The 13,596-nt window shown below is 37.0% G+C and overlaps 1 protein-coding gene across 8 annotated transcripts in view; it reads left to right on the top strand.

The window, feature by feature from the left end:
- The window catches only part of SMYD3 (SET and MYND domain containing 3), a 429,108-nt gene that overhangs the window by 114,841 nt on the left and 300,671 nt on the right, over positions 1-13,596 (top strand). The window contains exon 1 of one of the 8 annotated variants that reach the window (XM_074925653.1): positions 2,812-2,830. The exons of the other annotated variants lie outside the window; for them this stretch is intronic. The gene's annotated coding sequence lies outside the window, so the exon portion shown is untranslated. Of the gene's footprint in view, positions 1-2,811; positions 2,831-13,596 lie in introns of those variants that run through there. 8 annotated transcript variants of the gene reach the window in all.

The following is a 13,596-nucleotide window of genomic DNA, read 5'->3' as shown; positions in this document are numbered from 1 at the left end:
TTCCCAACACTATTATTTCCCGGTTTTCAGTTGTTTTGTGCTATCATGCCACTCTCTTTAATTATTCCTATGTCCTAGTAAAAAAACCCCAACAAACCACCCAACACTACTTTCTAGCTCTTCTCTTCTGTCCCTTACTTCCATTTTTTTTTTTTTTTTAATTTTCAGTTCACATCCTTTTCTGGCTTGGTTTCTTAAGGAAATATGTGACTTAGTTGATCATGCTCTGTATTGTCTGCCTGACGATAATTTCTTCTTTCCCTAATAACTTTTAGAACTGCCAACTCATTACCACCACATAGAGTTAGAGGGACAGATATTTCAAAGCTATTTCCTACAAAGTTTATGCAAATATACAAGTAGATGAGAAGGAAAGAGACCCCTTAGTGTTTTCGCTCAGGAAATGGCCACCACAATATAGTAACGGACACAGGATAATTAAAGCAGAGAGGTATTGTGAATGAAAGCCAAGGAGACTAGGGTTTGTGAGTTCTGCTGTTTGTGGATTCAATTTGTCTAATAGTTTTCAGTGTCAAGACATATCTTCAAGTTTGTTTTATCACATGTTCATTATGGATTTATGGAAAGAATTAGGTGCCATTTATTCTGATTTGTTTTAAAAAAGGATGCATGGACTAACCTACTTAGATGTGTAGGTGTGTGCATGAAAAGAGACCTTACATTAGCTTGGAGTGCCTTTTCTGTGCATCCCAGAGGCTGCCATTTAGCAGAAGGGGAATAGCAACATAGGAAATTTGGCAGAAAAAGAAATGGGGGAGAAGTGCAATCAGACCTATTAAGCACTTTCAAGACCTGTAGGAAAAAATGACAGTGCTTTCGGATGACCTTTCTCCTGATGAATAGTTTTATTTGCATGAGAAGCTTGGGCCAGGCCCACAAAATCCGCTTTCCATTTGAGTTAATATTTCTGAGAACTTTTTGTGATGAGATCCATGTGGGGGAATTTTATTACTCTACAGCATCCTTATGTGAGCATTCTCTGGGAAAAACCAACCTAACAGAGGAAAAAATCTCCAATAAAAAACATCGGTTTCAACACTTGCTTATAACATTATACTAACCTCCAAAAAAGTGAAGTATCTTAGACCTTAAATAATGCAACTTCAAAAATGTGTGATATTATGAAGAGTTTATATGGTTTTAAGGTTGGGGAGAACGTGCTATCTCTTATGCACAGACTTGCTGAATAGCCACATAATCTTATATGTCTGCCTTCATTTTTCCTCCTTTTCTGGGTCATTTCAGAAACTAATTTGGTGAGTTCCTTGGGTTACAAAGATTTGTACAAGGAGGTGGATTAGCACACTTTTGGGTGTCATTAAAAAAATTGTTTCCATCTTTATAAACCTTTTTAAAAAATCCAGATGTTTTCAACAACTACAAATCATGCCAGCAGGGGTCAGTTTAGTACCAATGGAAATTGAAACGGCAGGATTGTAGACTTGAGGAGCTAGAATGAATGTGGAGCTTGTATAATCAGACTACAAATAAACCTGTGTATATAACTTGGTAGACAGCCACTAAAACCATCTCTGCTATTCCTACTGGATTTTGGATTTGAGTCTTTTTCTTAAAAATAAATGAACAAATAACCTTTTCTGGAGTTTTGCTGATTTCCCACAGTATTTTCAGTATTTGTCCTTGAAGAGTATGTGAATGGTGTATATGACACTTCACAAAAAATGTGCATATTCATTACAAAAAGCATAAGAACGTTAGGATAGGAAAAAGACTAATTTCTGTGATGACTGACATTTAAACCAAAAAATTTGAACCTGATATAGGTACATGAAAATATTCAGATCAAGTTCTTCTTCAAAGGTAAAAGTACTGGTTTATGTATAGAGGCTACCCACCAACTGAAGTTTCATATCCCTCCCACCTTCCTTTCCCCCCATAAAGAAATATGCATTGATTTTGTTAGAACCACTGGCGTGCTTTGGAATTTCTAGTGTTTTCCTGAGATCATGAGTGGCAATAGTCATTCATTAAGGTAAGCATGTCTAACATAAAAATCATACAAAAAACATATAAAAGAAGTCAGGAGGAGGATGAAATAGGGAAAAATGATAATCAGGTGTCTGATAAGGAGAGTTCCTCTTAGCTTTATGTTTTTTATGCAGTTTCTTTTTCTTCAGGTATCTAGCTTTGTCTTCTGTTTGCAGTCCTTGCCACTGATGCATGTGGTGTGTATGGAATACCTACCGTTTTTAGATTCTTGCATTCCAGGGAAAATGACAGCATATATCTTTTAGAAAGGTTTAACTTTCTTAGTTCAATAGCGACACTTGTAGAAATTCTTAGTTTGCATTTGATCACTCTTTCACAAGTAGTACGTATATGACTCTTTCTCCCATGAATTTTTAAAACCTTAAGTAGATATTAAGAGTCATGTGAGACATCTGAGCTCAGCAGAGTTACTAAACTTAACTTGTTCTATATTGGCTGATAACTGTTAAGTAATATTAACAATAAGAATGTTAAAATGATGATATTTACAGAGGTATTTTGAAAAGGAATAATGACCTTTTGTTTTTATGTCTGTTCTGTCGTGATTCCTAGTCTCCATAGTTCAAATTCGGTCCAATATTAGTTTTAATAACATAATTGATGCAATGTAATGATGTAACTGAGGCCAAGATTACATGCGTTACTAAAATATGTCTAATTAGATTACACAGAAATTCAGGGTGAAGACCTAAATTCTGCTTCTGTTATAATTTTTCAGATGTGTTTTTTGCTGTGATGATTTTTGACCTTGTCTGGTATCTAAAGCTACTGCAAGATTCCCCAAACTTTGGGATGTCAGGTACAGACATTAGCTATCTCTGTACATATGTACGTTTTTAAAAGATATAGCAGGACTTAAGGACTTGGCCTGCTTTTTCTGGAAAGAGGTCATGAATTAGAATACAGCTTTATTCACTGCTACCTTTTAAATACTTTGAAGGGAAACATTTTGCAATTAGAATATAATATTCCTTACAATGATCTTGCATGAAGTTTTGTTTCATACAAGATGGAATAAATTAATTGTGACCATTTTGAGACAAACTCTATTGCTTTTTAAAAACTGTACTGTTAAGTCTGCACCTCTTGATGGACTTTCCATTATAAAGTTATCTTTGGCAAGCTTATGAAAAATTGCTGGTTGAAGGATTGCTAATGCTTGCAGTATGTTACAAGTGTTGAGTCCCACTTTCCTTCCTGAATTTAGAGAGTAGGTGTGTGAATAAATCTTAGTTCAAAAACCAGCTGGGAGCTGCTGCCTCTCTCACTTGTCCTTTTTGAGCTGCCACAATTCAAAGCCCTTTGCCTCCTTCATGTCATTCCATGTGTTTACGTGTCTGCATTGGCACCTGTGGGGTTTTTTTTATTCTGGACAGAAAACAAAAGAATACTTTTCTTGCCAGTCTGTTTCCCCTGGGACAGATCTACAAGTCTTGGACACAAGACCTAAATCGTTATTCTTTCTAGTCAGTTGAACCCTTGAACAAAAAATTAGAGCTGACTTCCCCTCTCCCCGAGTATTTCATCAGTTGCTTCTTCTGTTATGCTCTTGCGCTGTATTAAGCGTACTGGGAGCCAGCCTTTCAAGATCTGTCCTCACATGCTGTGTCTTTGTCTTTGCTTAAGTCTTAGCAACAGGGTTGCTTGCTCAGAACTGTTTGTGGCTCTCCATTTTATCTTCTGTAAAGGACAAAACCTTTCTTTTCTTGACTGCTAGTCTCTCTTTGAATGGGTAATTTTATCCCATAAAGAGTATTTAGATTTCAGCTCTTTACTTAGCAGGGATCATTGTGAGTATCTTGAACTAGCATGGCTTTGATTTTAAAAATTCCAGCAACAAGACTTCTGGACAAATGTTTCTTGTGCTTCTATTTGTAGACCCCAAATGGATCAGGTTCCATCAGTTTTTTGTGCTAGGGTGTCAGAAGAGGACTGCTATATTTCCTGCAGAGGATAACCGGGAAAGAGCACCAAAATTGCTAAGACTCTTGAATTCCTGTTTCCAACCCCTGCTATTATCTTCAATGTCTCATCAATTGGTACATAACCTAAGATGCCCCAAGCACTTCTCTATTTGTAGAACTTGTCAGGCATAGAGTGTGGTGCCTGCAAGATGTGGGAAATTGTTCAAGAGGATAATATATTGCAAAATTGGCAAAACTCTCAATGATATGGAAGCAATTTGCTATAATCAGCAGGTTTTCTGATGCAATCACTTGATAATTGCATACTTTGAGGCTAATAACATATAGTAACAAAGAGCAGGAAACCACTATGTCTGTAAGTGGAAATGTTGCTTTAAAATGTATATAAGCCCCCAGTGCATAAAATGCCCCACAGGATGAGAGGTGATATGTGGGAACTTCTTTTTCTATTTGTTTTGAAATAAGCTCTAATAAGGTAGGTGGTCTGAGAAACAATCTGCGAAGGACTCTGAAGGTCAAAATATTCTCAGGGGTTTGGTGTTTCAGTGCAAACCTTGAAAAGGAAACATTTCTGTATGAAAGTACCTAGGATAGTCATAGTGTCCCCAGATTTATGGGTAAAAGAAGTGTTGCACAAGAAAACAGAAGATACTGCTATGCACATTAAAAGCACAAAAGTCCTGTGTCCCCAACAACCAGTACACACCCTCACACCTTTGCAACTGAAAGATGGCTTATTTCAAGTGACTCATTTCTGTATCTTCCAGTATCTGACTCAGGAGCTAGTCTGTGCATTTGTAAATCAGAGGACCTACAAGGCAGCAGTAACAATGTATGAGTGCAGTGGCCATTAAAACTTAGTTTCTCAATCTTCATCTGTTATAACTGGGCCAATAGCCAGGGAATTCATCTTAATAGGGAGCTGGGAAGCAAGTAAGCAATGATCTGAAGTAGGTCAGAAGATAGGAGAGCATCTAGAAGCAATGAAGATGGGTGCTGACAACCAGTGGCTTTCAGGTGGGATTTTCAGCAGTAGTTCTGCTCTGTGACCGACAAGTTGTATAAGAAAGCATCCTGACTTTTGAATTCATCTTCTCTAAAACAAAGCCACATATGTTGACCTTCAGCATTGAGAAGTAACCTTGGTTAACTGTATTGGTGCTTAACATAACTTCCAGTGAGTAGTTTGTTCATTTTAGAACAGGTATGGTTTTCAGAGGAGCCAGAAATTAAGTGAGGTCGCAGGATTTTCAACTGTGATCTGAGTCAGAAAAGCTGATATCTTCACTAAGGTCAAGCCAGAGGTGGGCAAAAATAGTTACTCAGGAAGATTGTCCAATGGCTGGAGACCTTTGGCATGCATTTTTGACACTATATTTAAGGCACTTCTGGACCTAATGGTTTAAGCAGTTACATGTTTTGACCCCTCCTGTGCAGAATCAGATCTATCTATCTGTATCATCTGTAGTACAGTCCTTTATTATGACTTTTGATGCTCTTTAAGAAATCTTAGTAAAATATATGCAAGCCAAATGATTAGACTTGTTTTCCTCTCTGCTTAAGGTGATGACTAAACTAATGATTTAAATTTAGCCTTTTAAAAATGAAAGTAACTATCCAGACATCCTACATGCCAGCCTACATCCTTCAAAGGTGTAGCTTGAAGTGAGACCGAAATATTAGTACCCACAACTGTCATGTGTAGCAGTTATAAAAGAGATGCAGACGGACTCTACAACCTTTGGTGTAAATTTTTTATTAAAAGAAAAAGCCTTTCTAGAAATCTGTGCTTTGAATTGGTTTATGCCTTCTGAAGAGTAGATTTTTTTTTTTTCCCCCCTAAACTGGTAAGAAGAAAGACTTCATTAATATGAAGCTGTACATGTGATGTGTTCTTCTTGGCTTTAGTTTCTCTTTTTGCCCTTAATGTCATGAAACAATTTGTTTTATAATAGTTTTATTTCTGAGGCAAGAACAAAGTGTTGTCAGTTTTTCTGTGTATGTAAAAGATGTGTTATGTGATGATGAAAAAGGTATGGGCTTTATGGAAAGTGATGACATTTCTGTGTGCTGGAGGAATATTCTGAACGGCACTAGAGGAGGTCTTCAGAAGAAAATCAATAGGACACTGCTTTGTTATGTTCAATAATTTGGATGACCTTGTGTTTTTCAGCATTTGCCTGTATTTTCTACCAAACTAAACAAAGCAAAGACAAATCTCTTTTAGGGCAGTGTCACTATGTTGATTATATAAATTAGTTGTTTCCAGTATTTGATTAAATTCATAGGAGAAATCCACTGGTTTGGTCCATAGTTTACCCAGCTATACAAACAAATACGTGAGGAGAGAAGAGCTACAAACTAATAATGAATATAAACATAATCTAGCATTCTCTATGCAGCAGTGTTTACAGACCAGAGACAAATCAAAGGGATTGCTAGAAAGAATGACCTCTATGCTGTTTAATAGGATAACACACTAAAGCATTATTGATCCAGTAAACTGAAGGCTTCTTAGTTTATTCTTATCTCTCTCTGGTTTATGCTTGTTCACAGGTTTTCCAAGTGTAAGCACTAGAAAATTTTGAGGTTTTTTCCTTTCAAATTCTTTCAGAGCAGGAATGCACTATTACAGTAACATCGTCCTTGTCACTCTAACAGGTCTCAAGGTGCCAACTTCTCCCTATCTAGTCATTTTATAAGAAAAAAAAAACCAGCATAGAAGTCGTTCAATTCAGCTGAAAATTGGTTTAGTGAAAAATCTTATTTGAACACACGTAGATTTTGTTTATGGTTAACATGACCATACCAATCAGTCATTCAGACCAATCAGTATGAACAACATTGTACTGCTTTTATTCGCACCAAATTATTTTTCTTCAGCTTAACAAATAATTTCAAACTGGTGCATTTGGATGCTGATGAGTTAAAGTAGCCTGGATTCAAATCTTCTACTGCAGTTTAATTCAGTAGAGAGGTAATGTCAAGCAATGAAACTATCTTCATTTTCTCATAATGTTTTTGAAGTTAAAATATCAAATAGAGTTTCATCTTAAAAAGGAAGGAAAAGAAAAACCAATGAACAACAAACCTCACTGAACCATTTCAAGCTGTGAGAGTGTAAGGATTTAGACGTGTGAACAAAGTACATGTTGTTAACTGCTCCACGGTAGCTGTCCATAAGCATACTCTCTGGCACTTCAAGGTAAAACATTGTTAATGAGCTCCTATTCCTAAACTGTATCGTGAGGGTATGCAGACTGGTTTCTCCAGTATGAAATTATGCCCTTTCAACTTCATCTGTGATCGTTTATCTTTGTAATGCCATCTCTAATAAACATTGTAAAAAGTATTTGTGCTTTGAAAGCATGAAACAGATTAAATACCTCGCTGTTCTGAAATTTATGAAGGCAGTTTGAAGAAACATTTTCTGTTACTTCTGCTGAAGGTAAGAAGTTGGATTTTTGGCATCTTTTCCTTCCCTGTCTACCTCTGAGCTGTTGAAGATCCTGCAGGGAGCATGGAAATGGATGTCTATTTGAATCATAGCAAGAGCCAATTAATTTAGATCTGGTGGTCATCTACAGCAGTCACCAAACTCCAAAAGTAATCAACTCCTAGCTATATTGTCAGAAGAATGGATGAGATTTTAATAGATAGATATTTGGACTTATTTTCACAAGCAATTGATTTAAGGAAGATTAACATCTCTCTTATAAATTAATTTGATTTCCTATAGATATTACTGTCAAGATATTACTGACAAATGCTTGAATATCCATTCCTGCCTTGAACTCTAAGTTCTTCTTTTTACTTACTTTTAGGTGGAAGTAAGTTTTAATCACATAATTTGGGGATGATATTTGTTTTATCCATTTTGAATTTACTCTCTTTTGAGTGTTCTCTTCAGTTGAGAATTCCTTTGCTCTTACATTATGAGAAGCTCATGACGGGTTTCTAGAGCATTCACAATGTCATGCACTTTTAGGTTTTCCTATTGAAGGTAACAGTCACAATTTGGTTTTGATACTTATGACTTGGAGTGAATTCTTCACTCTCCCCTTTATTCACTAATTCAGTGATATCCTTCAAATTTTAATCCACGTGCTTTGCCACGGTATTATTACATATTGTTTTTTTAACTATGCTGATGAGCAGAGGTGTTATTTTTTTTTTTTCCTCGGCCATTGCTCTCTGTGGTGCCAACTTTCTTTAACTGATAATTTGGATAGTAATTTTCCTCCCTTATTTTGCATTCATCAACACGGAATATATTTTGTTGTTGCTTTACTAGTTCGTTTAGTGTGCTCTGAAGTGTGCTTCATTATATTCTCTGGTCCTGAACATTGCGATGACTTTCTCATCTGCAACTATTACTGCCATTTTTACTTTATCCATTTCCACTTTCTTCCCTATTCTAGATCTAGATAAATATGATAATGATGGGAGATCTAAAGTGTGTGACATCTTACAGAATCAACTATGTTGGAAAGGACTTTGAAGATCATCCAGTCCAACCATTAACCTAACACTGACAGTTCACAGCTACACCATATCCCTAAGTGCTGTGTTGACCCGACTCTTAAACCCCTCCAGGGATGGGGACTCCACCACCTCCCTGGGCAGCCCATTCCAACACCCAACAACCCCTTCTGGAAAGAAATGCTTCCTAATATCCAGTCTAAACCTTCCCTGGTGCAACTTGAGGCCATTGCCTCTTGTCCTATTGCTTACTACTTGGTTAAAGAGACTCATCCCCAGCTCTCTGCAACCTCCTTTCAGGTAGCTGTAGAGGGCGATGAGGTCTCCCCTCAGCCTCCTCTTCTCCAGACTAAACACCCCCAGTTCCCTCAGCCGCTCCTCATACGACCTGTGCTCCAGACCCTGCACCAGCTTCGTTGCCCTTCTCTGGACACGCTCGAGTCATTCAATGTCCTTTTTGTAGTGAGGGGCCCAAAACTCTTAGCTGAAAAGGTACTCCTGTGCCTCTTCCTACAGCCAGTGTTTCTTTCATATTGGCATAGTATTGCCTATGGCAAGTCAAAATTTAAAAACTGACAGAATTCACTGTCAGTTTCCTTTGCTGCCAGCTTCCTTCTTCCTGCTTCCAAAGCATGAAGTAGGTAAATAAAATTGAAAATTCTGGCCTAAAGATTAGAATTCCCCATGTGTAATTACTATACTGCACAATAACTTTTTAAAGCTTAGAAAACAGGAGAGAGAGAATTGCTTTAAACAATGTCAGTTAATGAATTTGGACTTGAGGAATTGCTCTGTTTCCCATGCTTAATTTCCTGCATCAATTCAAAACCACCTACTTTTTGACATTTCATAGTCTCTGAAGCAATTAAGGATGATATCCCAAACTACAGTTGTGAATTTAGATGAAGAATGAGCTGCAGGGATAGAAGAACTGTGAAGCAGCAGTTAAGATCCTGCTTTGCTGTTGATATTTCTGGAAGTTAAAAAAAGGAAGAATAAGAAAAATCTTTCAGCACAACTGTCCGAAAGTGGGATGTTTTTCCAAATTTTCTGAGTGGCATCAGTAGCCATTTCATAGTTTTGTTTTCACATTTCACCTCCTTTTTCTACTATTTAGTGTGCCCAGAAAATGTTGTTTGAGAATCATAGATAAGTCTGCATCCAAGGGCAAAGCAGATAAGCACAAATGCACAGGTATATTTGCAGTGATTCAAAGCATAACTCTATGCTATATGTGTGTGTTGCCCTGTTAACTTTCTAGATTGGAGGCAGGTATCCACATCCAATAAGTTTCTTTTTAAGTGACAGCTGCAAAAAATATTGCTGCTGTTTGTATCGTTAATTAGATTCTTTTATAGATTTAATCTCTGCTGCAGTTTCCAGAAAAGAAAATGGGTATATAACCTGTGAAGAGGAAAAGGGATCACTTATTTTTATTTCCTAAGGTCAACTCATATGACACAAACTCATTTTTTTACTATCTCTTCTCTTCAACGTTACTATTTTTTCCTGATTTTTTTAAATAATTTTCATTGCTTCCTAGATTGTTTGATACACATTTATTAAAACCTGCAGATTGATGACCTTCCTCAATTTAGTGAATGTCTGTCTTTGAAGATTATATAGCTTTGATGGGAGAAAATAGAAACTCTTTCTCTAAGTAGCTTTATTGGCCATATCAAGATCAAATGATGGATTATTAACAGAATGTGGTTTTAAACATCTATTATATTAGAGCTACTACTTTAGTCTATGCATTTTAGAATCAATTATAAATGAAAACACTAATGCTACAGTACACAGATGAAAATATCAGTTTGCTCCAAAGATTGAAATATATTCAATATTAAAAAATTAATTGATTTTATACTGCTTCTGTCAAATTGATCTAGTATTTTGAAATTATATTGATTATGAATTTTGCTTATTTTTAGTGTGATATTGTTGACTGTATGTTAGCTATTTCAGAGTAGTTATCAAATAATTGCTTTTTCTTGTGGCTGATTTAAGCTTCATTAGTAAATCACTTAAGACCCTTTTTCTAAAGATCTTCAAGCACAGAAATTCTCCCACTCCAGTTTTATTCACTCATACAGTTTCTACTGGAGTTTTTACTGATGATGTTAAGGGAAACCTGTTTGTCCTACTGCTTTCCCTGATGTCCTTGTTACAGTCCTATTTTCTCTGCTGTCCTAGTGACCGCAGTGGTATGGAATCCCACTGTGGTATGGAATGACAGCTGCTTTCTAGAGGATAATTTGAATGCATGGCTTCCCTTGATACTGCCATGCCCTGTATAGTTTTTATAAGTTATTATGTAAATCTTGCACGGATACTGTGAAACTACAAAATGACTTACAATTTTTTATTTCTGTTCTTTATGAGAGAATTAAGTCTTTGAAATGTTATGTCAGTATAAGTGATAATTTGGATACATAATCTGAAGGATTTCTTAAAAGGAGGTTATGCTCGGATTACAAATTTGAGTAATCAGGAGAATGACAGCATTGTCTAGAGTGGCACAGAGGGAAACTTGGTTAGAAACAAAAGGCAAAGAACTTGGTCATGCATGCTAGACGGAGCATACCATAAGATACTAAAAAGAGCTTTCCCACTCTCATCTGCTTCTATCACTTTGCCCATTGCTTGTACTCTGCTAGATGTTGTTGTGAAGTTCCTACTTTCCTCACACATCATAACAAGCTTTAGAAAATGCAGACAAATTTGAATGAAATGTCTCCTTATTTGTGTTTTGTAGCTTTTCTTTTACATTTCTACTTTGATTGTGTACTGGTTCTGCAATGGAAACACTGTCTATGTATGCCTTTGATAATGGCAGGGCTGGCATAATTCTCAAAAGTCCTGTCATTTTATGGCTACTTTACCTTTTTTCAAAGAGGAGTTAGTATCCAATTATTTGACTGTTTGAAATTATTTACACCACACTGAATCACGAAAATGAGACAAGAGGAGTGCTGTTTTCATTGGAAGAATCAATCCTCCGCTATTTTAAGTAGCAGATGTGCATATGTCTGTTGTGGCTCTTGACGTACGGAGGGAGATGAGCACAGTTTTCTGAACTTGTTCACAGAGATTACTGTTTGTGGTCATGAATTGTGGGGCCTGTCTACGAGTGTCAGTGAAGGTGGTAGTTAACGCCAGTAGTGATAGCAGTTGTATTACAAAGGAAACTGAGAGCAGCAGCATACTGATATAAAACATGTCAGAGGATAGTGCAGGGATTTACTCTTCTTCCTTAGGGTTCACGTCTGTGATTTACACAGGGATTCCCTGTGCCCTTTTGGAAACCGCTGGCAAGGTGAAGGAGTAGAGGTCAGTACAAGTAAGCTGATGAGCTTTCTCTTTCTGTGCCCTGAAGGAGGACGTCAGCAGGGTGGGATTTGCTGGGGCAATCGGAACATAACAGTAGCTGTCCTAGGTCAAGCCAAAATCCACTTAGCCCACTTGCTTGTCTGATAGTGACCAGAAATAAATACTTGAAGACAAATACAAAATTATCTTCCCTCCAGTGTAGCTTTCCAGGAAGCAGTATGCTGTAATTTGAGCCTTTGCAAGCAGAGTTGAATCTGGATTTGTGCACTTAATTGCTTTTTGTTTCTATGTTTGTTTTCTACAGCACACTGCAGCAATACAGTCTGTAATGTGATTATACTTTATATCGAGTTTAATTTGTTGTCAATATTTTGCCTGATATTTCTATTCTGTTTCATATTTCTCATCTGTGAGAAAATGTGTATTTGTCATCTCCCTTCCATGTGTAATTTTGCCTCATATCTAAGATGTCTTTTTCTGAGGTGAGTCTGTTGAGCTTCTCTTGATATAGACATCACTCTATAACTTCCATCCATGGTGTTGCTCTTCTCTGTAACGTTTCCAGTTCCCTTACATTCCCTTTGAAACAGGGTGACCACAGTCACGTGCTGTGCTAGAGAACTGGATGCTTTATGAAGTTATTCATTGTCACATTGACCTTTTTCTGTTTTGTTCTCTGTTCCACTCCTAATAGCATCTATCATTTAATTTGCCATTTTCACTGCTGCTTGGCTTTCAGCTGATATTTTCAGAGAACTTTTTAAGCAAAGACACAAAAAACTCTGTTCTGACTGGTGTCAGAATTTGGACTCTAAAGCCCACTGTGGTATGTGCCTATTCACGGTTATTTTTTATATGTGTTACTTTGTGTTTATCGAAGTTGAATTTTATCTGCTAGTTTATTTTCCAGTCACTCATTGTAGAAATTCCACAGGGCTTCAGGGTCAGTTTAGGACTTGATTATCCTGGATAATTTTATATTGTCAGGAGACTTTGCCAACTCGCCTCCTTTTGTACAGTGTAGGTTTTGGCACAGATGCATGTGAGACTCCACACACCTTCTCCCCATTATGAAAACTGACCATTTCTACAGTAATTTTGTATCGTTTAACCACTTAATACTTTGTGAGAATGCTTTTCCTCCTACTTGTTGAAGTCTCAACTTCTGGGAAGGAGAAATTTCGTGAAGAACTTCTTAAAAATCTGTCTTGGAAATTCAGGTAGGCTGTCAGCTAAATCAGTCATCCACTCTGTAAGTTAGATGATTGAAGAAGTCTGGTAGATTGGTGAGGTGTTATTTCTTCCAAGAGAGCTATACAGACTGTTCATATTCATCTCTGTCTATATTAATTCTGTTCTCTTTTTTGTTATTTCTACCATTTTGCATAGCGTAGAAGTTGAACTTGGAGGTGTTCATTTCATAGGTGCCCTCTGAAACTGGTTTGAACAACTGGTTTCATATTTTTCACCATTCATTTCATTTGTCAATTGTCTGATGTTAAAATAAAAATTGGATTTGTTGCTTTGATGCACTTGCTGTTTCATGTGTGTATGTCGTTTCAGTAAGCAGAAGTGACTTGCTGTGTGTTTCCTGAGCAGCATATTACCATAAGAAACACCTTAGCCACAGGTCACTCTTCTCCCAGAATGCTGTGGTGGTTGTAGCTCAGTTTTACCAACACAAAGCTTTCTGCTTCTTTGCCCCTGTCTGTTCATACCTGCTGTACTGGGGCAGACTTTGTCATGCTGCTTACAGCAGCTGTGCTATGAATTGTTCAAGAAGGTGTTCTGGTTCAAAATTTCTCCTCCCCTAATTTGTTTTTAA

The sequence above is a fragment of the Athene noctua genome, chromosome 1 (assembly GCF_965140245.1).
Source record: "Athene noctua chromosome 1, bAthNoc1.hap1.1, whole genome shotgun sequence".
Lineage (NCBI taxonomy): Eukaryota > Metazoa > Chordata > Aves > Strigiformes > Strigidae > Athene > Athene noctua.
The sequence above is the reverse complement of the archived record's forward strand: the minus strand, read 5'-3'. Positions and strand labels throughout refer to the sequence as shown.